Source organism: Choloepus didactylus, chromosome 2, assembly GCF_015220235.1.
Source record: "Choloepus didactylus isolate mChoDid1 chromosome 2, mChoDid1.pri, whole genome shotgun sequence".
NCBI classification, from domain to species: domain Eukaryota; kingdom Metazoa; phylum Chordata; class Mammalia; order Pilosa; family Megalonychidae; genus Choloepus; species Choloepus didactylus.
Genome location: NC_051308.1, coordinates 35,186,620 through 35,211,472, shown reverse-complemented (window position 1 = coordinate 35,211,472; position 24,853 = coordinate 35,186,620). Strand labels below are relative to the sequence as shown.

Sequence of the window (24,853 nt, the reverse complement as noted above, 5' to 3'; positions counted from 1 at the left end):
TCACCTAAAACCATATCTTCAAAATGAACGTTACAGCTTATGCCATATGATAAGGGGATAAGACAGAGAAGAAAGCAAAAATATTTTCTTCACAGACAAATACAAACATAATCATAACAAAACGAGGAGGAAATACTCATATCATCATAGTCCTCGTTTCTGTAACTGGTCACGTGGCCGTAGTTCATATTTATCACGACCTTCTTCCACTACCCATTCCATGTTCCCTTTATCCTCAGCAAGCACTTCAGCTGGCCGTGGTTCTTTGCCTGGTGGGGTGACCCAAACCTTCATTCCTGAAGTTTCTTGGCCATTGGTAGTCCTGCCTGGATTGGGTTGTTTTCCCTCATGTAAAAACATATTTGTACATTTTATCACAATTGTTGAGTACTCGAGGTTTCACTGAGTTACACAGTCCCAGTCTTTATCTTTCCTCTTTCCTTCTGGTGTCACACTTGCTCTTAACCTTCCTCTTTCAGCTGTACTCACAGTCATCTTTGTTCAGTGTACTTACATTGTTGTGCTACCATCACCCAAAATTGTGTTCCAGAGCTCTCCTGTCTTTTCCTATTTGTCTATAGGGCTCCCTTTAGTATTTCCTGTAGAGCAGGTGTCTTCTTGTTCACAGACTCTCTCATTGTCTGTTTGTCAGAGAATATTTTAAACTCTCTTTCATATTTGAAGGACACTCTTGCTGGATATAGGATTCTTGGTTGGTGGTTTTTCTCCTTCAGTATCTTACATATATCACCCCACTTTTTTCTTGCCTCCATGGTTTCTACTGAGAAATCTGCACATAGTCTTACCAAGCTTCCCTTGTATGTGATGGATTGCTTTTCTCTAGCTGCTTTCAGGATTCCCTCTTTGTCTTTGACGTTTGATAATCTGATTATTAAGTGTCTTGGCGTAGGTCTATTCAGATCTATTATGTTTGGGGTATGCTGCACTTCTTGGATCTGTAAATTTATTTCTTTCATAAGAGATGGGAAATTTTCATTGGTTATTTCCTGTATTATTACTTCTGCGCCTTTTCCCTTCTCTTCTCCTTTTGGGACACCCATGACATGTACATTCATTCATTTCAGATTGTCATTCAGTTCCCTGAGATGTTGCTCATGTTTTTCCATTCTATTCCCTATGTGTTCTTTTGTGTATAGGATTTCAAGTGTCTTGTTCTCCAGTTCCTGAGTGTTTTCTTCTGCCTCTTGAGATCTGCTATTGTATGTTTCCATTGTGTCTTTCATCTCTGGTGTTCTGCCTTTCATTTCCATGGATTCTGCCAGTTGTTTTTCCAAACTTTCGATTTCTGCCGTATGTTCGCACAGTGTTTTCTTTATATCCTTTATCTCTTTTGCCATATCTTCCCTGAACTCGTTAACTTGGTTTTTCAATTGATTTCTCATATTTATTTGAAAATCTTTAATTGGTTGTTTCATTAAAGTGAAACAGTGTCTTAACTATCTTAATTGAGGTATAGGTTTGTTCCTTTGCCTGGGCCATATCTTCATTTTTCCTAGTGTGATGTGTAGTTTTCTGTTGTTTAGGCATCTTTTTTCCTTGGTTACCCCAATCAGATTTTCCCAGACCAGAACAGGTTCAGGTCTCAGAATGGGGCTATATTCAATGTCAAGTTTGCCTGAGTGTGTGTCTTAGAAGATTGACAGACTTTCCTGTAAGGTCTCTAGCTGCTGTGCTTTTCCTAGCCTGCCCAGCAGGTGGTGCCTGTCAGCATGTCACTCCTGACTGGTGTAAAGAGGTGTGGTCCCTTTAGTTCTCCACTTAGCTTGTGTGTGTTTTGACTGTTTTCCCCCAGGCCCTGGGGTCTGAGTTCTGAAGGGAGGGCTGGCACTAGAGCTGGGCCCAACCTCTGACCTCTTAGGGAAGATACACCCCTAGGGAATTATCTTCTGCATTTGAATTACTCCCTTGTCTCTCTGACTCTGTTATCTCCACCGCTGTCTGGGTCAGAGCACTGTGAACTGATGACAGTTGAGGCTCTCTCCACTGAGCTACTCAGGTTGAGAGAGAGAAAAAGGGAAAGAAAGCCCCCTTTCAGAGCAATTCCATGTCCTCCAGTTTCACCCATCCATCAGAGAGATCACCTGCTATTCTAGGCTCCCTTTCCCAGGGCATAGGTGTTTTCAGGCTCTCTAAGGTCAGTCATCTTTAAAAGCCTCTGTATTTTTCCTTCGTTTTTTTAACTAATTTTTTTTTTTCTGTCAGCCCCACCTCCTCTCCACTGGGATTGACTTCAGGGCACTTTGCTGCTTGTTTGGGGTTTGTCTGTGTTTGTAGTTTGTATTCAGCAGTCCACATTTGTTTATTAAAGCCCTAGTTGGAACTAGGCTGAGCTATATTCTCTTGCTTTGGGAATGCTGCTTTCTCCCACAGCGAGGTCTTGCAACTCAGCCTGTCATGGGGGGAGGGGGCTCCTGGCATGGTTCTGCAGTTTTTACTTATAGATTCTATGCTGCAGTTTCAGCCATTCCTCCCAATCCAGGTTGCTGTATGATGTGTGGACAGTCACAGTTGTCCCCCAGCAGTTATTCCAGATTATTTACTAGTTGTTCCTGGTTGTTTATTAGTTGCCCAAGGGGACTAACTAAATTCCATACCTCTCTGTGCCACCATCTTGCCCCTCCCTGTAGGTAGATTTTTGATGACTGATTGGATCTCTTTGTTTGTGATTGATTTGTTGAGGTCTTCTGTTTCTTTTTGGGTCAGTCTAGGTTGTTCATGTGTTTCCAGGAAACTGTCCATTTCCTCTAAATTGTCTAGCTTGTTTCCATGCAGTTGTTCATAGTATCCTCTTATTTTTAAAAAAATTTCTTTGGGATCTATGGTAATTATCGCCTTCTCATTTCTGATTCTGTTTATTTGGGTCTTCTCTCTTTTTGACTTTGTCAGTCGAGCTAAGGGTCTGTCAATCTTGCTGATCTCAAAGAACCAACTTTTGGTTTTATTTATTCTGTTGTTTTTTTGTTCTCCAGCTCATTTATTTCTGCTTTAATCTTTGTTATCTCTTTTTGTCAACTTGCTTTAGGGTTAGTTTGCTGATCATTCTCTAGCTTTTTCAGTTGTTCAGTTAGGTCTTTGGTTTTAGCTCTTTCTTGCTTTTTGATGTATGCATTTAGAGCTATACATTTCCCTCTCGGCACCACCTTCACTGCATCCCACAGGTTTTGATATGTTGTGTTCTCATTTTCATTCGTCTCTAGATATTTACCAATTTCTCCTGCAATTTCTTCTTTGACCCTCTGGTCGTTTAGGAGTGTGTGGTTTAACCTCCATTATTTGTGAAAGATCTGGTTCTTTGGTGGTTATTGATTTCTAGTTACATTCCATTGTTGTTAGAGAATGTGCTTTGGACAATTTCAATCTTTTGAAATTTATTAAGACTTGTTTTGTGCCCCAGCATATGATCTGTCCTGGATAACATTCCATGGGCACTAGAGAAGAATGTATATCCTGTTACTTTGGGATGTAATGAGCTATATATGTCTGTTAAATCTAATTCATTTATCTTATTGTTTAGGTTCTCAGTTTCCTTATTGGTCTTCTGTCTAGTTGTTCTATCTACAGAAGACAGTGGTGTATTGAAATCTCCTACTATTGTTGTAGACATGTCTATTTTTCCCTACTGTTTAGCCAATGTTAGTCTCGTGAATTTTGGAGCTCCTTGATTGAGTGCATAAACATCTATGATTGTTATTTCTATAATTGTTATTTCTTCTTGGGGAATTATCCCTTTTATTAATATATAGTGTCCTTCTTTGTCTCTTATGACGTCTTTGCATTTAGAGTCTATTTTGTCCGATATTACTATAGCTACTCCAGCTTTCTTTTGGTTGCAGTTTGCATAGAATATTTTTTTCCATCCTTTCACTTTCAGTCCTTTGTGTTGCAGGGTCTAAGATGAGTCTCTTGTAAACAGCGTATCTATGGGTCATATTTTTTAATCCGTTCTACCAATTTATACCTTTTAATTGGAAAGTTCAATCCATTCACATTCAAAATTATTACTGTGAAGGGAGTTATTGATCCAGGCATTTTATCCTTTGGTTTTTAATTGTTAGATCTATTTTTTCCCCTCTCTCTCTTTTTTTCCTTTAAGATACCCATACTAATACTTTCCAGTTCTGTGCCCTTCTCCAGACCTCTCTCTTCTTTCTTCTTTTCTCAGCAGGTAGAGCTCCCTTTAGTATTTCTTGTAGGGCAAGTCTCTTGTTAACAAATTCTCTCAGCATTTGTTTGTGAAAATTTTAAACTCTCCCTCAATTTTGACGGAGAGCTTTGCTGGATAAAGAATTTTCTTTCAGAATCTTAAATATGTCTTACCACTGCCCCACCTTCATGGTGCTCGCTGAGTTGTCAGTATTTATTCTTATGTTGTTTCCGTTGTATGTGGTGAATTGCTTCTCTCTTGCTGCTTTCAGAATTTTCTCCTTCTCTTCAGCATTTGACAATCTAATCAGAATATGTCTTGGAGTAGATTTATTTGGATTTACTATAGTTTGTTGGGCATCTTTGATTTGCAAATTTATGTTGTTTAGAAGGTTTGGGAAGTTTTCCTCAACTATGTGTTGAAACACTCTCCCTAGACTTTACCCTTTTCTTCTCCTTCTGGGACACCAATGATTGTTATTTTTGTTTGCTTCATGTTGTCCATCATTTCTCTGAGATCCATGTAAAGATTTTTGATTTTTTTTCCCGTTTGTTGTTTTGTGTGCTTGCATTCAGTTACTATGTCCTCAAGTTCACTTATCCTTTCTTCTGCCTCTTGAAATATGCTGTTCTCTGTCTGTGGTATATTTTTAATTTGGTCCATGGTGTCTTTTATTTCCATAAGGTCTGCTATTTTTTAATTTACTCTTTCAGATTCTTCTTTATGCTCTTGTAGAGTCTTCTTGATTTCTTTTATGTCTTTAGCCATCTCATTGCAGTTGTTTTGAAGATTTTTTTGTATTTAATTAATTGTTCCAAATTTTGTGTCTCTTCCAGCTTTTTAATTTGTTCATTTGGCTTTTCCATGTCTTCTAGATTCTTTAAGTACTTTGTAATTTTCTGTTAGCTTTGGGGCATTTGCTTGTCTTGATAGGGTTATTTTGGAAAATGCAGGATCATTTGATCATTTATATATAATTTGGTAATGCTATAGCTTGCTGAAGTGCAGTTTCCCAGTCCTACCAGCAGCTGGCGCTCTCAAGTAGGTCTTCCTGGAACTTCTGTGTGGTGGGTGGATTCCAAACCTGGTGGGGAACCAATCAGTGCACTAGATCTCTGTGTGCACTGCGGACTGCCTGTCCTGGGGCTGTGACCTCGGCCCTGAGCAGGTAGGCAGGGAGTCCACCCAAGGGCATCCGCAGATGGAATGTGGGCCCTGCCTGCCTGCTGCCTGCCTGCTGTCCTGTCTGTGAGTCTCTGGTGTGTAGGTTGGGCTCCTGATTGTCAGTATGGCCCCTCTCCCTTCTCCACCCCTTGCCATTGCACCCCCTGGACTTCTGTGGGGGGAGAGCAAATGCTGCCCGCTGGGTTCCCTCATGGGAGCTTATGGCTGTCTGGCTATGGAGGATCACCCCAGCTAACCACCAGGATACGTGCATGGGAGTGCAGAACCACTGCTCACTCCCTTGCCCGGCCATGGTCTTGCTACTGCTGGCCTGGGGCGGGGGGCAGGAGGGGGGAAGAGGTCCAGCTGGGAACAAGCTCACCCCATCCCTCCAGCCGCTGTCTCTCTTCCATTTTTTTGGTGTCTCCTCCACATACTGTGGGGAACCCTCTATGGCTAGTACACCACGAATCTGCTGTCCCTGGCGTCCTCTGGCCCCTCTCTAGTTACTTTCACAAAGGAGAAGCCTGTTCTACCTCACTGTCTTCCCAGAAGTCTCTTTAAATTGGTTTTTCTGCTTATAAAATGATACAGGTTCATTGCTAAAAAAAAATTGGTAATACAGGACACATAATGGAATAAAATTACTATTAAGCTTATTCCAAAAAGATTTGGGAGTCTATTTTTTAATTATTATGTATGTGTGTATTTCTAAAATTTTCATATGAATATTTAAAAGGTAAATTAAATGTTCTAAAGGAGTTCATAATGTTAAGTGATGTCTGTTTCCAGCCCAAATAAAATGAGTAGTGTTCACTTGCAAAAGCCCTCGGAGCTCCAGCTTGGTTTAGCCTGTTTGCAGACTGTCGCATTTGTATAAACACAGATGAAACTGAGTTTCATTACCAATTCTTTTAGATTTTTAGTTTTTAAAGTTTTTGTATTTAGAGTCATTTTTTAAAACTGATTTTCAACAATTTAGAAATAAAAGTAATTCCCAGTATTCCCAAGAAAGATTTGGTCCATTGTCCCACCTTGAAACTTCTTAGGATTCACAGCAGCATTTCCGCTCAGAGAGTTGTAATGGATCCAGGCAGACGATAACAAGTTCGTACTTACCGAGAGGCAGTTGTGCTAGGTGAGGTGACTTTATGGCTGAGAGTTGCAGCAGGTTCCAGCCTTCACAGACTCTGTTATTGGAACCTGAGTAAACTTCTTAGATTTCAGATTATCCATCTGGGAATAAAAGGGTTGTTTATGTGAAATAGAACGATGCTTGGGGTTGGCAATAGCCTGTCCTTTAAAACCAACCCTCCTTTGGCCTGGGGGTGGGGATGAGGGTGCTGAGTTGTTCAGTTTGAGCACCCCCATTCCTGCATTTCACACTCTGTCTTCCATTTGTTTGGCTTCTGACATCTCACGTTCTGATGTGAAGTGGTATCTGCAGCTTCAGCCTCCCTTTCTCCCTTTCCTTCTTATACTCCCTGCTCCCACTTTCTCCATTGCCTTGCAACTAGAGTAGAAGAAAGCTCCTTGGGAGCAGGGACCTTTTCTGGTTCCCCTTTGTTTCTACAGAGCCCAGAACAATGCCTAGCAAGTAGAAGGTGCAAAGTAATACTTGAATTCTTGTTCCCTTGGGCTTGGCACATTTCTGGTTTGCTTGGTAACTCAGTTCTAACTTGGCTTCTGGCTAGTTCTAATGGAGTAGCTCCCCAGGCAATCTGGGCACATGTATTTTCTACTGTACCCTGATACTTTGAAACCTTGGAAACTGTTGTTACTAGAAAACAAGACTGGCAATAACCCTGGGTACAAAAGCCATCTTGTTAGTACAGCTAGTTTTCCTGCAGAGGGAGGGACAGCTTGGGGAAAAGTGCTGGCTACAGCCTGGAGAATGCTGGCTACTCTTTCTACGTCTAATGTCTGTGACTCCTGCAGCCTCACCCCTGCTTGCACTGAGCTGTTGGCTGGTGATTTCCCAATAACTATCCCTGAAAGAGAAGGCTTCAGCACCATTGTATTTCCACCACAGTCGTGTTTCCAGAGGAGAGAGAAGGCTGCAGAATTCAGAGATTGCTTAAAACAAGAAGGCACTGGCCCCAATCCCACTTGCTTGGTGAGGCTTCAAGGCCTCATTGGGGTTGGATGTCACAAGGCTCTAACGCAACTTTTCCCTGACTTTAGAGTTCTGAGCAAATATTAAAGACAGTGAATGTTACGAGGTCTTGGTCAGATAACTGGAGTTTCAAGCAATTGAAACTTGAAGCAATGTCTGGACATAGTTCCCTTCTGAATTTGGGGCCTGTTAACCTCATCGCCTCCCATCCAGCCATCCCCTGGTTTCTCCCTGGAGTGCAGGCCCCTCTGGCTGCACACTGCTGCTAATTTCCATCCCCATGATTGCAAACAAATTCCTCTGGAGACTCAATTCTCCTGTAGACATGTTATCTGGACAGTGCCCTTCCTTGTCACCATCATCTCCCTCCCCATTGGCTGCTTCTCCAGGGATCTACACCGAGGACTTGGGTACCTGGTTCACAGTTGCGTCCTCTGGTCATCCTATGTGCTGTCAGTTTGTTTTTTTTTTTTCTTTTTTTTTTTTAAGTTCACCTCCAGTGACTGTATCCATCCCTCTGTCAGTCTCCCAGCCACCTGACTACTCCCTGGACCTGCCTTTTTAGTGTGAGGCCCCGGCTCTCTGCCTCCTGCCCTCTGCTGCCCCTTCTCTTGGCCTTCACTTGTGAACTTTCCTTTTCCTCCCAGCATACAACTGCTGAAGGATTCATTCCTTCCCTGTGCCTTCAGACCTCATCCTCCATCACTCAGCCTTACCACTGCTGCTCCCACCCCAGAAACCTTCGGTCTCTGAGGAATCCACTCACTCCCCCCTCTGCTCTCTCCCCAGGTTCTTGAAGGCTGCTGGGGCCAAGATGAATTCATGGTTTGACCTCAGCCGGGTCCTCACATTTGCCTGATGACTCATCAGTGTGGTCTTGGTCGGTCTTTTCACCTCCCACAATACTATTCTAAGTCTCTGGCACCCAAAGCTCCCCAAGCCCCTCTACCACCTTCTCTCAGCAGATAACCCCACCTCCAGCTCATAGAGATGGTAGAGGTTATCAGACTGGGATACCTCATTCTTGCCCCTCCCTGAATTTGCCTGATTCTTCCCTGGTATATATATATATATCTTTATATATATGTATTTCCCCTCCCAGATCAGAGGCTACGAAGTCTCTCCTATCTCAGGCTGATTCCTCCCCTGCCCCCCGATTCCTCAGGGACATCGTCCCATCAGTTATGCTCACTTCCTGCATCGTCAGCCTCTGCCCTCACTCATGCTTCCCCTTGGCAGATATATAACAGCCCCTGCATCTACCACCCAGAATTAACAAATGTTAGCATTTTGCCCCCTTTGCTTCTCATCTGTTTTTTAAGGCACCCTTTTCCTCTTCAGCCCCCGCCTCTTCTCTGTCCCGCTCTTGCCAGGGGGTACCTGTGGCCTCCTGCTGGATGGTCTCTGAGTACCACATAGCGCCCATCTCGACCACTCTGTGGCTTTGACACTGCTGTCCATGTTTTCCTGGAGACTTTGCACGTGGCTTCTGGGCCCCCACTGGGCCCCTCTGTGGCCTTAGGCTGGCTACAGTAAATCATCCAGACCCTGAATTTATTTATTCTGCAAGTAATGAGCTCCTACCATTGTGACACTCCTGTGCTGGGTGTTGAGGCTACAAATGAGGGGTGGCAGTTCCTGCCCTCAAGGAACTTACTGTTCAAGCACAGAGACAAGTACAGCACAGCCTTGACTGTTTCTCCTGTCTCTGTGGGCTCCTCTTACTCTACTCCATTGACACATGTTCGTGGTTTCCCCCACCCCAATGTGCCGATGCCCCCAGAACTGCCTGCTGTCATAGACCTGCACATGGGGCTGCCTATCCCATATCCCTGGTATGTCTGAGCTGAACTCTGCTGCCCTCATCCTCACAGCAAGCCTGGGTTCTTGGTGGGCCCAGTACTGAGGAAGCCTCACCTCTGTCCATTCTTCCTCTAATTAGCAGTCATATCCATCCTGTCTTCTCCTGGCCTCATGGCCCTGCCTCAGTTCAGGCTCTCAGCTGCTCTTTCTCAGAGCATGTGGGCCCTTCCCACCTGACCCCCTGGGTTATAATCTGATTGATCTTTCTAACATCTGAAAGGACCTATGTGTGTCATCCCCATCCTAAAAGATGTTTTCTGGCTTCTCTTACCTACCAACTTAAGAGGGGCCCATGGCCAGGTCCCAGCTGAACTGTTTAACCTCATTTCTCAGTTTCTTTGTTCTAGACGTTCTGAACGACTTGCCGTTCACAGAATGGGCTGTTCCATCTGCCTGGAATGCACTTGACCCACCCCCTTCCTCCTGTGACTAGCTGTGCTCTGGCCTGTGTCCTGGAAGCCCTCCTCTCCACCTAGTCTCACTCCCACTGCTGCTCTGATCACACTGTACTGTACTTGTCTCTGTGCTTGGACAGTAAGTTCCTTGAGGGCAGGAACTGCCACCCCTCATTTGTAGCCTCAACACCCAGCACAGGAGTGTCACAATGGTAGGAGCTCATTAATTGCAGAATAAATAAATTCAGGGTCTGGATGATTTACTGTAGCCAACCCAAGCTTGACAAACTCTACCTCATGGAGTAGTTTCCCAGTCTTACCTGGTTACAGCAGCCATGTGGGGTGTTAAGAATAGCATGGAGACCCATGGACTCTCTGGGTGTGGTGGCTCTCTCTGTGTGAGGAGGACCACTGAGCTTCAGTCTAGGCTAGTGGGGTTGGCAGAAGACCCTGGATGGGACAGAGCAGTCTGGATGAGGGTGAGGTACAGAACCACAGACATCAGAGAGGAAGTGCTGTAATAAGAGGGGGCTGTCAGATGGGGAAAACGGCCTACACACACCCCAGAGCAGAGGATGCTGTTGGGGCTGTCCCGGGGGTCACACACCGGCCTTTCCAGCCTTTAATGTGTTGATTTCATGCTTCAAGATATGGCTCCTTCTGGTATCCTTGGTACTTATTTTTTAAAAAAATTTTTATTTTAGTAAACATATGTAACACAAATTTCCCCATTCTAACCATTCATGCAAATTCAGTGTCGTTAATTACACTTACAATGCTGTGCTATCATCACCACCATCTATTACCAAAACTTTTTCATCATCCCAAACAGAAACTCTGTACTCATTAAGCAATAACTCCTCATTCCCCTCTCCCCCTGTCTGCTGGTAGCCTTTAATCTACTTTTTCTTTCTATGAATTTGCTTATTTTAGGTATTTCATGTAAGTAGAATCATACAATATTCATCCTTTTGTGTCTGGGTTATTTCACTGAGCATAATGTTTTCAAGGTTCATCCATGTTGTAGCAGGTGTCAGAACTTCATTCCTTTTCTATGGCTGAATAATATTCCATTGCATGAATATACCACATTTTGCTTATCCATTCATATGTTGAGGGACACTTGGGTTGCTTGTACCTTTTGGCTATTTATAAATAATGCTGCTGTGAACAGTATCTGTTTGAGTCCCCCCCTTCAGTTCTTTTGGGTTACACTGAGGAGTGGAGTTGCCAGTCAAATGGTAAGTCTATGTTCAACTTTCTGAGGAAACACCAAACCGTTTTCCACAGTGGCTGTACCATTTTACATTCCTTTCAATGGTGAATGGATTCCCCTATTTCTATGCAACCTAACACTTGTTATTTTCCAGTCTCCCATTACTCTCCATCTCACAGCCCCAACTCCACGGGTAGACTTTATTGTCCCTTATGTATGTTTGTTTATTCCTCATTCCACAAGATCTCTCTTGGATCTAAATTCTGCACTTCCACATGACAGTTCCAGGCTCACCGTTATCAACTGTGCTCATTCCAGCCTTCCACAGACTCCTCTGCCATCTTGTGTGCATGCTTGGTCTCTCTGATGACTTAGAAGCCAATGGAGGGCAGGACCTTTGCTGTACAATCTATGCATTCACGGGGACTTCAGGCCCAGAACTCAGAAGGACACAATTAACACATGTTGAGTGTGTGACTTAGGCTTGGTGGCTCTCAGTCTGGCCTTAAGTGGAATGAAAGTGATCTTTTTGGTGGCCTGCACTTGGCATGTGAACCCAGAAGCTTGCGGGTCTCATCCCTTTGAAGAAAAGAGGTAGCCTGTGGTGTCTTTGGGGATGGTGATGGCCTGGCTAAATGAGCGGGAGCTAGAATTGGCATGCTCCGGTGGGCTGCCTGGCAGGGTGCTGTGGGTGCTTGGGCACCTGGCAGAACTCCTGGGTACTGAGAAATGCTCCCACCATCTGCTCCGTGGCTCTGAAAGTAGATGCAGTGTGGTGCCCACACATTCTCTGTGATCTGTCTGCGTGTTAGCCTGACGACAAGGCTCAGAGGGCCAGGGATGGAATCGGCAAAAGGATTGGCTCTGGGGCTCCCTGCCTCCTGCTTCTGTCAACACAGGCCTTGACACTCCTTCCTGTGACTGGGGCTCTGAGAACGTTCCAGAACCTCCCATCATCATCATCTGACTCTGAGGCCATTGTCTTTCTTGAATAATTAAATTTCTCCAGGTGAAGGATTTATAAGGGCCTCAGTTACATACAGGCACATAGAGGGAAGAGGCTGTCTTTTAACCTTTGTCTCCAGAACTTGGTATAGACACTGATTAAGTGTGTATTGAATTGGACTGGATATTTCTGTCCAGCCTCCATCATTTAGTCTAGCCCAGGTCTAGACTTGAGCCATCTTACTGAGATATCTGTTTTCCCTAGTTCTGTCCTGCTGCTGTTCTTTGCTCTACTTTCTCTGTGCTTCCCTGGCTACTGAGAGGGAAAGAAGCCTTACCTAGCCCAGCAGTTTCTGCTTTGGGCTCTGTCTGGCTCCTCAGCCTTTCTTGCACCAACTGGTTGCTCTTTCTTGACCCTCCTCTGTCTCCTGTAGGCTGCTTCTCTCTGCCTTCCTCTCTACAGTGGAGCAACAGCAGTGCCCAAACATCCCAGGCTTACTCATTTGCTTAAAATGTTATCTGTTTTCCCCCATCATTACTCTGGAATCCTCAAGTCTCTTAAGGAAACAAAATGGTTGTAAAGTCTTTACTAATTAAGGGATTAGCCTTAATCCCTGCATGTCAGAAGTTGTAATTTATCCTTAAACACAGATTTTACTGAGGATAACTCTTGGGATTTGCCAGACAGAATTCCCCATGAACGCATTCGTTTCTTTTAAATCAGGAAGAGATTAGCAGTTTTTCTGAGGTTTTAGGCCAGAGAATGTTTTGGGTGTGTGACAACCGAGAAGTGCACCGGCCATTAAGAACAAAGGGGCCTTGCCAAAAATAATTTTAGTTGTTGTTCATTAAAATCTTATTTGCGTTTCTGCTCTCGGATCACAGGGAGGCCCAAAGGCCCAGTTTTCCATTTGGTGGCTGCCAGGGGGAGGGACCAGGCAGCCTTACTGGGGCTGGCAGAGGAGTGGGACAACTCACACTTTCACTGTTGCTCCCAGTGCTGGAGACTGCACATTGTCAGCTCACTAGGAGGCAATTTAGAGGATGACTTCATTTTCTAGTTTCTTTAAATTACTTTGAGTCACATAGGTGTTTTTTTTTTTTTTTAAGAAAAAAGAACAAAGCAAATTTGTCAAAATGAAAGTTCTCGTTCACACACATACACACACACACACACAATTTCCCAACAAAAATTCCATAACAATGCAAATCTTACACTTCGCTGGGCATAAGTTTTTAGGGAATGGGGTTTGCTTTTCTCCCTCCCTCTTGGGCTGGGGATGGTGGGGAACAGGGGTGGGAAGTTGGGAATGCTTGTATGCTCATTTGCAGTAAACACAGTTTGAGCTGAATATCTTCATGGAAGTGCATTTATTTCCTTTCTGTTTGCTTCTTGCCACTGGGAGACTTACGGCCAACGGCACCCTGTTTGCATGGTGTTTTGGATTGAATCGTGTCCCCTAGAAAGGCACATTCAAGCCCCGAGCCCTGGTTCTGTGAATGTGTTCCTGTTTAGAAATAGGGTCCTTGAAAATGTTGTTAGTATTAAAATGAGACCAAATTGCATTAGGGTGGGCCCTGTTCTGAAAATGTTATTAGTGTTATTAATGTTATTAATGTTATTAGTGTTATTAGTGTTATTAATGTTCTGAAAATGTTATTAGTGTTAAAATGAGACCAAATTGCATTAGGGTGGGCCCTCTTATAAGAAGGGGAGAATTGGACACCAGCAGAGCAGAAGGCCACATGACAGAGGCAGAGATTGAGTTATATTGCAGGTTGCTGCAACATAACTTCAGAGGGAGCATGGCCTTGCTGACACTTGAGTTGCTTTTATTGTCCTAAGCCATCCTCTTCGTGCTACTTTGCTGTAGCAGCCCTAGGAAACTAAGGCACACGGTCTACCCAGGTGTGACCGACACCTGGATCTGCCCCGGGAGGGATTTTCTAATGATACTGTCTGGCCAGAATGGGGCTGTAACTTCTGATCCTTTGCAGTGTCTGATAAAACCGTACGTGCAAGCTCAGGACATGTTTCGGACTGAAGGACCCACAGACTCCCCTCTGGACCCTCTTCCCCCTAGTGAGGGAGGAGCCTCAGGCCAGGCCACTGTGGATCCACGTGTCCCCTTCTCTCCATGCAGCAGCATGGGTTTGTCCTTTTCAGCTTTTGGCTTCCCTTTAACGTTCAGGCTTCCTATTTATGTTGTTCCTTTCTTTGGACAGCCTCCAGCTCAGCTCCCCACCCCTGCCCCACAGGGGCTCCTGGTTGTCTGTGGTTGTTGGTGAGTTCCTGGCATCAGGGGCGCCCAGTCCTTTGCTACTTGCTCTCTCTTCTTTTTCACTTTTCTTCCCTTCTTTCTCTATTGCTTTTGGCCTTCTTTTATTCCTCCTCCTTTGCATAGATGTTAAATCTGTCAGAGGCCACACATTATTACGTAGCCCAGCTGGTGGCCCAAGCATTAGGGAGTTCCCCGACACCACCTCCCACCCATGTCAGAACTGTGGACCGACATTTCAGAGCATCAGTCTTAGGTATCTTTTCTGTTTTTGTGTTCACATAGTCCATTTTGACTATGGAATACAGCTCTCCTGCTGGGGAAGAATGCAGAGAAGAAAGCAGAGTCTTGGAGCTAACTTCCTTTTTCTTTTTTTAATCTTACTGGCAACTGACTCATGAACCCTAAAAAAGAGTCGATAGCAATGCAGTCGGCTAGCTATGGCAGCCCAGATGGTCCTCTATATAACAGAGACATTTGTATCTTGGATAAAAAATATTGAAGTGTCTTCTGTAAACTTACTAAGAAAAGACATTGGTAACTGTGTTCAAGGGTTGTGGGCATGGAGATAGCGAGTCCAGGCTGAGGAATTGGGAGCCTAAGGCCCTGATACAAGAGGACTTGTCTAAGGGCAGATGAGTTCTGAGAGCGCTACACTGCACTGTCCGTGGGCCTGAGATATCCCCCCTTGTGTGTCATGGGCGGAGGTTCAGTTTGAAGTGTGTGTGAAGCTGGAGCTACGTATCAGGACTTCTGTGTCTACCGAGAGGTACCTGAAGCTGGGGGCCTTCACAGCAGCTATAGCAAAAGAGGACAAATTTGTGCCCCCAGTTTCTTAATTCTACACTGAACAGATTTAGATTATCCTGCTTCCCCTTTCTCCCTTTCTCTGTGGTTACTGGGGCAAGTCACAGGTCAAATTCTGCTACAGTGAGTCCCACGGGCCTCTCTGCAATCTTTAGGGAACTGTGATTGTTCTAATTGTGATATGTCATAAGCGGGCCATTGGGTGGGCCCTGGAAACTTTTGCTCAAAAGCGGCTCTGAATTGCAGTGGCATCAAGCTGGCATTTGCCATTTCGTGCGGATGGAGTGGGAGGCAACAGCAAAGGGTTTGCAACCCCCCACCGAGACGGCGTGCTGTGGAGTGGCGATGATAGGGCAGAGTTGACCTCTTAGTGCATGGGGAATTGTAATCTGGAGTTGGGAATCAGAACCAGATGCTGTGGAACTGAAAACCACTCTGTCATTACTGGACTGTGGCTTATCCTGGGATAATTTTTCTTGGAGGTTCTGGAGGGTGATTGGAGAATTGAGCCGAGGCCCGCAAAGTATATGTGCCGAATGTAGCTCAGCTCCTGGAGCAAAATGTGTTCCGTCTTGACATCCTTTTCTCTCATGGCTTGGCAGTTATAGAGTCAAAAGCCAGGCCCTAGAAAGGGGCAGGCAGCTAATGGGATAGCGCTGCTGTTGAACAGCACTCTCTAGCAAATTGCTGAGTGGCTGTAGGCAAGTCCCTCCATCTCTCGGGGACTTCTCTTTTCTTGTCTTTGAAATGAGGGGTGGGTAAAATGACCATCAAGAATCTATCCAGCCTCCAGAATTCTGCTGTTCTTCCACTGCTTGCTACCTGCATCTTGTTTTTTACTCCTTCACTCTATGATGGCTTTTCTTTGTCTCTGGCCTTCCTGGGTGTTCAGAGCCAGGCTTCTATATAGGGAATGTTTCAGTTAAGGTTCTTAGAAATCAGTTTTGGCCACCTTAAGCAAGAAAAGGGATTTGTGGAAAGGTTTTTGGAGAGCTCATAGAATGGACAGAAAGTCTGGAAAACAAGGCAAGAAACCGATCAGAATAACGGAGATTTCAGTTGCTGCCAATCTTTCTTCTGTCCTGGCATTCTCCTTCCAGGAATGGAGAGGCTTATAGGCTTAGCTTGGGTAAGTGCTTCCCACTAACTGTACAAGGCAGTGAGTAGAAGTGTGGGAGGGTTTTCCAGGCACCTTTTTGGCTTCACTGGTGGAAGGACAGAGACCTGGATTTACCCTCTTGTCAGGACAGCATGCAAAGTGGAAGAGGCAGTTCCCCAGAGGAAATCAGATGGGCATAGGAAGGGGGCATAGATGTTGGGTGACCAACAATTGACAGGTGTTTACTACCTGGACTCTTTGGTTTAACTTTTTATAGCCTGTCACCTCAGGGAAAAACAAAATTTTCTCCAAAGTAAAAGTTAACTTCTTGTTGCCCCAGACCCTAGGATGTGTTACCCCATGTGAGCTACAGAAAAAAGATCTTATTTATCTTATTCTCAGCTTGATGGGGAGGGGCTGTTCTCTGGCCTAAAAGACGGATTAGCTGAACTCGTGCCCCCATGAGGTGCTGACCACCACTGCCCCTTGGTAAAGTCTCATCTTCTCATTTTTAGAATGATCCTTAAAGAGAGTGTGACATGCTTTCATGGCACGTTTTTCCTTCTGAATCTGTTGCTTTTATGGAATCCATTTTGATGAGGGCTTTGCAAGACTTTAGCAAACCACATGCTGACGTAGAAGGAAGGAAAGTACTTGTGTGAATCAAGAATAAGAAAAAGGTTTCTTGGCAGTTTGGTGCTCCAGCCTGTTTATCCCCAAATTTCAGAGGATAATGGTGAAGTGAAACTCAACTCTTCCTTTTCCTCTTCTTTTTACCTTCCCGTGCTCCCAAATACCTTGCTCCTCCTGAGAAATCCAGCCCCCCCCCCCACAGGCCCCCATCTCTCTGATGCTGAGCAGATGTCCTCATCTTCACTTCTAGGTGCAGAGACAGCCTGGCCCAGGAGGCCCCCTCCAAAGCCCTCTCTGTACCACTTAACGTGCCCTCCTCTGCAGTCACACCAGGAGCCGCTCTCTTATAATTAGCAAAGTTTGCAACTTCCACCACTCTAGAGAGCAAGTAAGGTGGCATCAGTTGTTGCCCAAGGGGAGAGGTGATGTTGTGGGCTGTGTGTTGACACCCCCATTAAAATTAATTCCTTCTCTCCTTTCTAGGATTGTCATAAAGGAAACAAATAAGTTTGGTGTGGCAGGATTATTAAAGCCAAGAGAGCAATGACTCTAGGAACAGCATGGCATTTTCACAAAGTAAGTCCCACTGAGCCACAGGGAGGAAAACAAAGTGCGGGGGCTGGACAGGGACACTGGCCCAGAATGCTTCATACAGCTGAGCTGGCCTTGGCCTGCGGAGACGAGCGCCCAGCCCACGCCACACCCAGAGTTGGGCTGTTGCTGGTGGCGACTTCGTAGACCATATACACTTTCAGTTTTTCAGTTTTTCCTTTCTTATATCAAAATACCAAGTGGAACATTTTGCTCCAGAAAAAAAAAAATCAACAATAAAATAATCCAAAACTCGAGACAGTAAAGGATTGAGGGTCAAGGGTCCAAGCAGGAACAGTCACGGCCGCAGCTGTCAGGGAGGCGATGAGGTCCTGTCTGTACTGACTGGCCATGCCCTGCACTTGGCCCACCGCGCGGTTCTTCTACTAGTGAGCTGGGTGGGTTTGGTTTACTGTTTGCTGACTTGTTTTCCTTTAATTCGACTTACATTGATGAAAAGGGGTAGAGTCCTCTCATCCTCCGGTCCTCGATTACCTAACACCTCAGGGACCTGAGATCGTTTGGTTCCATCTTCTCGTTGGGAATGAGGATACTTTAACCAGAGAGACGAGTGCTCTTTCTCCAGTTCCAGGAGTTTTCTGCAGACAACCAATTCCATTTCATAGCACTAGGAATAAAGAAGAAAAATGTATCTTCTTGATTTTTATAGCTGTGCTACTCCCTAGTCATCTTTCCTCCAAGTCTCATTTTGTGACATTTGGCTGTTTTCTAGATGGGCTAAAGAGAAAGATGTTGATTTAAATAAGAAAAGAGGTACACATATAATATTCAGTCAGCTCCCATATTTAAGATGTTGCATAGCCAGGAGGAAAATGTGAATTAGAAGGTTGTTTTAAAAATACGTCTGTATCTCTCTTGTTCTCTCTTTCTCTCTCATCTATCTATTAGTTTTGATAGATGCATTCTCTGCTTGGGAACAGAGGTTTCCATCTGAGAGGCCCAGCTTACATGCACTGTACTAATTCAAGAGACACGAGACAGAAAAGGCGCTATACCAAGGGTCAGGACTCCTGGGTGCCTGTCCCCAAATACCCTCTGGTGTACTTGTGACCCCGACAAGTCAGTTCACCTCTGCCTGTCTCCTTCTCTTTAACTGCCAAACAAGGGGGTGTTTTCTATCTCCCAGTATTCTGAATTGTGGGGTCAGCCTCTTTCCTGTCTCAACACAGCTTTTGCACAAGGTGTGGTGGCTAGCATTTCTAGGAGTGGGTCAGCAGTGGTCCCCTTGCTTGTCTTTAGGAGATCTTTTCCCCTTCCCAGGAGGTGAACATGCCCTTTGCTGGTTAGACGTACAGTCTCAAAGGACAGGTGGCCATGAGCAGGTGATAGCTGGTTTGTCACCAGCTGGCCACTTGAGGTCTTGTTGCCCCCGTTTTCACTGCAATACCCACCCTGCTCACAGCTTGGTGGAGACTGAGCTCCTGGTGGGGTATCCTGGGGTGGCCTCCCTCAGAGGTCCTTTGCTCTCCTCACCTTTCAGGTGGCCTCACCTTCCATCTGCCCACCCTACCCCCCACCCTCCATTCCCTCTGTCTGCTCCCCCCAGTGGCACGTGTGACCCTTGCCTTTTGGAGGACAGTCAGATTTGCTTGTGGCTTCTATGCTTTTAAAACTGATGCATAAGAAAGAAACAAGGATGATGTAAGTGGCACTTCCTGTTTATAGTGTCTCCAAGATAGAAATGGTCTACTGCTTCTGAGTACATCTGAAGTATTTCTTGCCCAACAATAAAGGAAAGAAAAAGCTCACTGAATGAAAGCTGGAAGAATGCTTTACTGCCATCCCTCTGGAGAATGGCACCAATGCACGGCAGACCAAGTGGATTCACCTGTCCCTTAGACACCAAACCCAAACTTTGTGAGGCTTTGCACTCTTTCCCAAGCCATTCTTTTTTAACAACAACAAAAAATATATATATAAATTTTTATTTAAAATTAGAGCAAATACTTCAATAGATACACTGCTAATTTGCAGTGAGCATTTATTTGCACAATTACATGTGGACAAACCCAGAAGAGATGAATGAGTCTGTGTCAGCATCCCACCCACACAGTTGTTGGTCACAACATTGACAAAGCACATTTAAATGGGTGCCACCAAAGAGTCCGTCTCTAGATTCCTTTGTAGGCAACAGCAAAGCTCTAAGGATGTGTCACCGCTGCTGCTTCTCTGCCAAGGAGTCGCTCTCAAACGTGTAGCCATGAAGCAAGTGTCAGGTCTCTTGGGTGTAAGAGGATTCCTGCCAGTCTCATAATCTCAAAGCCCAAAAAGCTGAAGGTACAGAGCAGGGCGGCCTGTCATCTCGGTTCTTGTGACAGCAGATAAAGACGGATCAACGTGGAGCTGCTCCTCACAAACCTGAGAACTGCCAAGCTGCCTTTGCTCCCCTCGGGCTGAGCCCTGCCTGGGACCTCGTGTAGGGTGGTTGCTCTCAGTTGATGCATTTGGCATCAGGAAGCCCGAACTGGACATTTAGAATTCTCGTCTCATTATTAGACCTTAGTTATTCCATTACATTCAGCTGATTAACAGAGTAAAATAAATGAGCTGAGAGATAGTGGTCCTTCTAACCATTTCCTTGCCCACCTGGGGTTTTCAGGGGTGAGGGGCATTGGGAGCATTTAAGGGAAACTCAAGACCTCTCGCTGCTGCGGCCACTGCACCTGCTCAAGCTGGAAAGCAGCTGGTGCGACTGGTGAGGACGTTGGTGCTGGGTTTATCCCCATCTTTCTGGTGAAGAGTGGCCATTGAGGATCCACTGCAGGGAGGATTTCACCCTCTGGCTGCTGGGGTCCCAAACCACAAAAAATCTCCATCGCACCTCTCTGAGCTGCCACTGTTTGCCATCTGCACTGTCCCAAGTGTTTCTGAACCCACCGTGGGAGAGGTAGGGTGGTGTCTGCAGAAGGACTGCAGCAAAGAGTTGAAAGTCACCAGGAGGTTCCCAGAGGGCAAGGGATGTAGACAGGGCTTTGTTCCAGCCCATGCCTGCAGGCTGAACTGAGTCAGCCTTTTCCAGAAACCTCCAGGAGGCTCTCCAGATGTCCCCTGGGCTGTGCTCCCTAGGGTACTTCTCCGGAAAGTCATGTGGATTCTATTCCGCCCTGTTGTCATCCACTCTTCCCTGTGCCTGGCAGGCCTGGCCTGAATTTGGTGTCTAGAACCTTCTTCCTGCTTGTTTTTTCCTTGTTGCACCTTTCTGGGCCTTTGTTTCCTGCTCTTTATAAGGAGGGCTGGCAGGGTTAGTGGTTGTCACAATCGTCTCTAGTGTTGGTCTCCTTGGGCCTCATGAGGTTTCATGTAGGGTCCTGGACTCTGAATTTTTATGACACTCCCAGGTGATCTGGTCCTGCGGGCAGCGTTCAGAAGCTTCAGGGAAGTACTGGGCCAGGGGAATCTCTGACATTCCAAGACTTTTGAATCTTATTCCCTCATGATTCCTCCCTAAGACTCCATCTTAATAAAGTGAATCACCTTGTCATTCCTTTACACTCAATTTGATTCTACATCTGTACCTCTAACATGTAATTATTTCCTTTATTTGCAGGTCTTTTTTCTTCCAATCCATATTTCTAATTTCTTTCCATGATCTGCACCTTCCCTGCTAGTTTACCTTTTGACTCAGCTCTCTCTTATAACCTGAAGGCGATAAATGTATCTCACTATATAGAGCAATACTTACTATTTTGCCCAAGAAATGTATTCTAATGGTTGTTTGGTCTGTGAGTTCTTTTTCCCCAACAAGAAGGCAAACTCCTTGAGTATCCTTCTCCCCACACAGGACAGAGCTCTGTGTAATCAAAGGCTCGGTGAACATTGTTGATCTTTAACCTCTGTCTTCAATGGGAAATAGATAATGCTTCTTCAAGCAGATTTTCAGATGCAAGAAGGCCCATTATCACACGTCTGATGAGTATATGACTATATGAATCCACCTCCTCCTCCGAGCCTCCCTGGCTTAAGTGGGAGGAGGGATGCGCCTGGAAGGAGCTATATCTGGTGCCTGTATTGTAACTTTCAGTTTCCTTTCACTCTTCTGCTTCCTGTGAAAACCCTGCTGGGTGCCCCCTGCTCTGTGCCCCCAGTGTGAGTGCTTGCTGGCAGCAGCTTGCCCTCCTTTCTTCACCAGCCTCGTTCCCCGCTCTGGTCTTTGCGCTTTCTCCTCTGGGTCCCAGGACAGCTGAAGCCCCTTCCAGCTCTTGTGCTGAAGAGAAACACTGACTCCCCCTGCATTCCTCACCACTCCAAGCCCTTACTAGGCAGCAGTTGCTACGAGAGGCAATTTCACGGGCGTTTCTGAGAAAAGCCCTCTCATTGCAAAGGATGTTGGTGTCAGATTTGTCTTGAGCAGCCACGCGAGCTCTCGGGTGGTTTAGACACTTACCAGACTGTGTGAACCCTCTGTGGCTCTCGGGTTCCTGTGACTGTCTGAATAATGTATTCAGCCCTTGGCACCCCCACTTCCTTTTCTAGCTATTCTCTGCTCATTCGTGTTTGTGCCCAGAGTGTGCAAGGCGGGAGGAGCAGGTAAAATGAAAGTCCCTTCACCTGCTCCTGCAGTCTTCCCCACAGCTTTGGGAATTGGTGTAGGGGGATGGAGGGTGGGCGCGGGTGAGACATGCTAAACCCAGTGACAAAAAAGTTTGGGCGATGATCGGGGGATCTCCGCCACCATTTGTCCAGGTTCCCTTTGTGTCATCACCACCAAAGGCTGCGGGGTGCTTTACGGTCAGTGGCTGTTTGGGGTGGGTTGAAAGCCACCTGCTTGTCATTTTCTAAGCAACAGATCCCCAAAGCGAGGGAAGAAGAAGTACCCGATTATGAGCAAGAGAGGAGGTGATGCATTTCCCATGAAATGTTTGGCATTTGGCAAAGATTACACTAAATTATTTTACTTTTTATGTGCTATATTTGCTTCCTTGATCAGACAAGCACAATTCTCTAGGGCCTGTGAGGTGCATTTTCAGTGTAACCAGGATGGAAGTTCTCTGCCGTCACAGCCTCCGAGGCTTGAGGCTCGGCATGGTGGCACAGCTACTGAGGGAGGTGCTGGGCTCAGCACCCCCTCCCGGCTCCGTCAGACCCTGACCCCGCCTCACAGCTGCCCATGAACTGCGGCCCCTGCCATGTGGCAAGAGGTGTAGCTCCACCTGCAGGACTCGCAGGAGGAAGAAGAGCAGGTGAAGAGAACATTTTCTCCCCAGGGAATGCTCCTCTTGCCCACCAGCCATTTCTCGGGAATATTGCCCAAACACAACCATGTAAGACCAAGCATGGACTCCTCCCCTCCGTCCTTCCCCGGCCGGCTTCCCTGCTTTTATTCATTGGTGATCCTCTTCCTGGGCTCTTAGACACAAGGTCCTGGAGGCATCTTCCTTGCCTGGAGAATCAGGGCCTCGTCTGTGCCTTCTCCTGCCTTTGCTTCCCATTCCAGCCACCCGCCCAGCCCTGGACCCACTTTCTTGGGCCCAGAAGGACACCAGGAACCACCAGCCTGTGACTAATCAAGATCGTGATGCCTGAGTGGAAAGTGTTGCTAAGAGCGCAGATTCCGCAGACCTGGACTCTGCTCGAGCAGCTCTAGTTGGATTCCAGAGTCTATTTTGAGCGCAGGCGTGTTTCTCAGGTGAAGGATGGCCAGCTCCCAGAGGCTGCCGGCCCTCCCCATGACACACACACTTCTCCATTCCGGTTCCTTAGCATCTTTCTCATAGAGGGGATGATGGTCTGTCTGCACAGCCAAGAGTTCCCCAAAGTTCCCAGATCCTCTCTGTCCCATTGGTAGTTAATGACGAAATAAACAGTTGCCTATTAGGAGACTCCTGGGGCAGTACTCCATTATTTGTCAAGAGAGTTAAAGAAGGGGTAACATCGAAGTCCCCTGTGCCTCTCGTGGTCAGCACTGAACCATGCGGGCCTCTCTGCTGCCTTTCTGCCTCCTCTCTGATGAGCGATAGCAGATGAGAGGCAGGAAAGTGAATTGTCTTTGCAAGTGAAAGCTCTGGATTTTGTTCCTCGTGCCTCTTATAGTCCCATTTAGGGTTTTCCTTACAGGTATTCTAGACCAGCACTGCTTTAGTATGCATATGAATCTCTGGGAAATCAGTTTGAATCACCAATTTCAGATTGTAATTCCTGCCCGTGGAGATTCTGGTTTGGAGCATAAATGGTTATGCTCCTTTTGGACATAGGGATTTGTTAAACAATAATATTTGATGACCTACAGTGCTATTTTGTGCAAGGGTCGAAGGATAGACACTGCTGTAAAGAACTGCTGTTGTTGACTGAATAGTTACTATACCAGGCACTGTTCTCATTTAATCCTCATAATGTCCTATTATGCAGATACTGTAATTATCCCTATTTTACAGATGAGGAAATCGAGGCCCAGAAAGGTGGCCTGTGCTTAGATAGACAGTGAGGGCTGAGCAGGATTGAGTCCAGACAGTCTCAGAGCACCACTCCTTCCTGCTGTGCTGATCCCCCTCCCCACTGTGCTTTACCTTCTGAATAATTGTTTCAAACTCTGAGCTCTGTAGGGGCAGGCATTTCCTTTCTTCTCCTCTTCTTCTTCTTCTCCTCCTCCTCCTCCTCCATCATCTTCTTTTCAATAGAATGGTTGGTATTTCTGATTTCTTATAGTCCTGTATAATGCAATAGCTGTGATGAAAGAAAACCCAGAGATGGTGAGGGCCTTCATCTCAGGATAGAAAGCCTGAACCTATGAGGTAAGAGGCATGTTAGGCAGAATGAAAAGTTGGTACACCATGAACTGATGCCATTACGGGCTGTAAGCTCTAAGAGCGTGCCAAAGAGAAGCTTGTTAATACAGCTGAACATAAAAGTCAAGGTGCATCCCTCTTCTGAAGTTCCCAAAGGGTCTCTGATTTCCGTCAGCACATTAAGATTTGGCAGCCTTCTGCAGACAGGTCTGCAGGCCGTCTGTGGTCTTGTTGGTGAATGAAGTGTGTGTGAGGAGAGGAGGCACTGTGGATTTAGCTCTTACATTCTTGTCCTCAAATGTATCCACTCATTCTGTAATTATCAACTACTGACCGAGTACCCTGGGTACTTGGAATGTACAGAGGAACAAAACAGTGCCTGAGCTGAAGGAGATAGCATTCTGCTGCAGGAAAACAAATGTCATATAAACAATTGCACGCCAGCATGGTTTGTTGCTGTGCCCACAGAGCATCTTATTTGTAGTACTTTTGACCCTGGTTCCAGTCACTGTAGAGGCTCATCTTAAACTTACGGAAATAGGGGAGAGATGCAATAAGATGGTTGAATATAACACCTGGAGGTCAGAACGCTGGTCCTGCGTTGGGCCCTGAAGGTCAGTCAGCTTGGCTGGAGTGATCCAGGCAGGACAGTAAGTGAGTCATGGAGGCAAGGCTTGGGCGAGGCAAGTTTGGAAAATGCGTGGAGGGTCTGCTGTAATGAGGGCCAGGCAGCCCCCCACGGTGCATATTCACCCCGGGAAAGCTGGAAAGAGATTCCAGACCAGGCTAGGCAACCCTTGGGGTCTGCAAAGCTGGGAGGTGTGTGCTGGCAGCAAC

At 45.9% G+C, this 24,853-nt stretch overlaps 1 protein-coding gene and 1 pseudogene across 4 annotated transcripts in view; one reads left to right on the top strand and one right to left on the bottom strand.

The window, feature by feature from the left end:
- The window catches only part of CNIH3 (cornichon family AMPA receptor auxiliary protein 3), a 122,780-nt gene that overhangs the window by 5,869 nt on the left and 92,058 nt on the right, over positions 1-24,853 (top strand). The window lies entirely within an intron of this gene.
- On the bottom strand, positions 19,447-20,280 carry LOC119527086 (annotated as a pseudogene).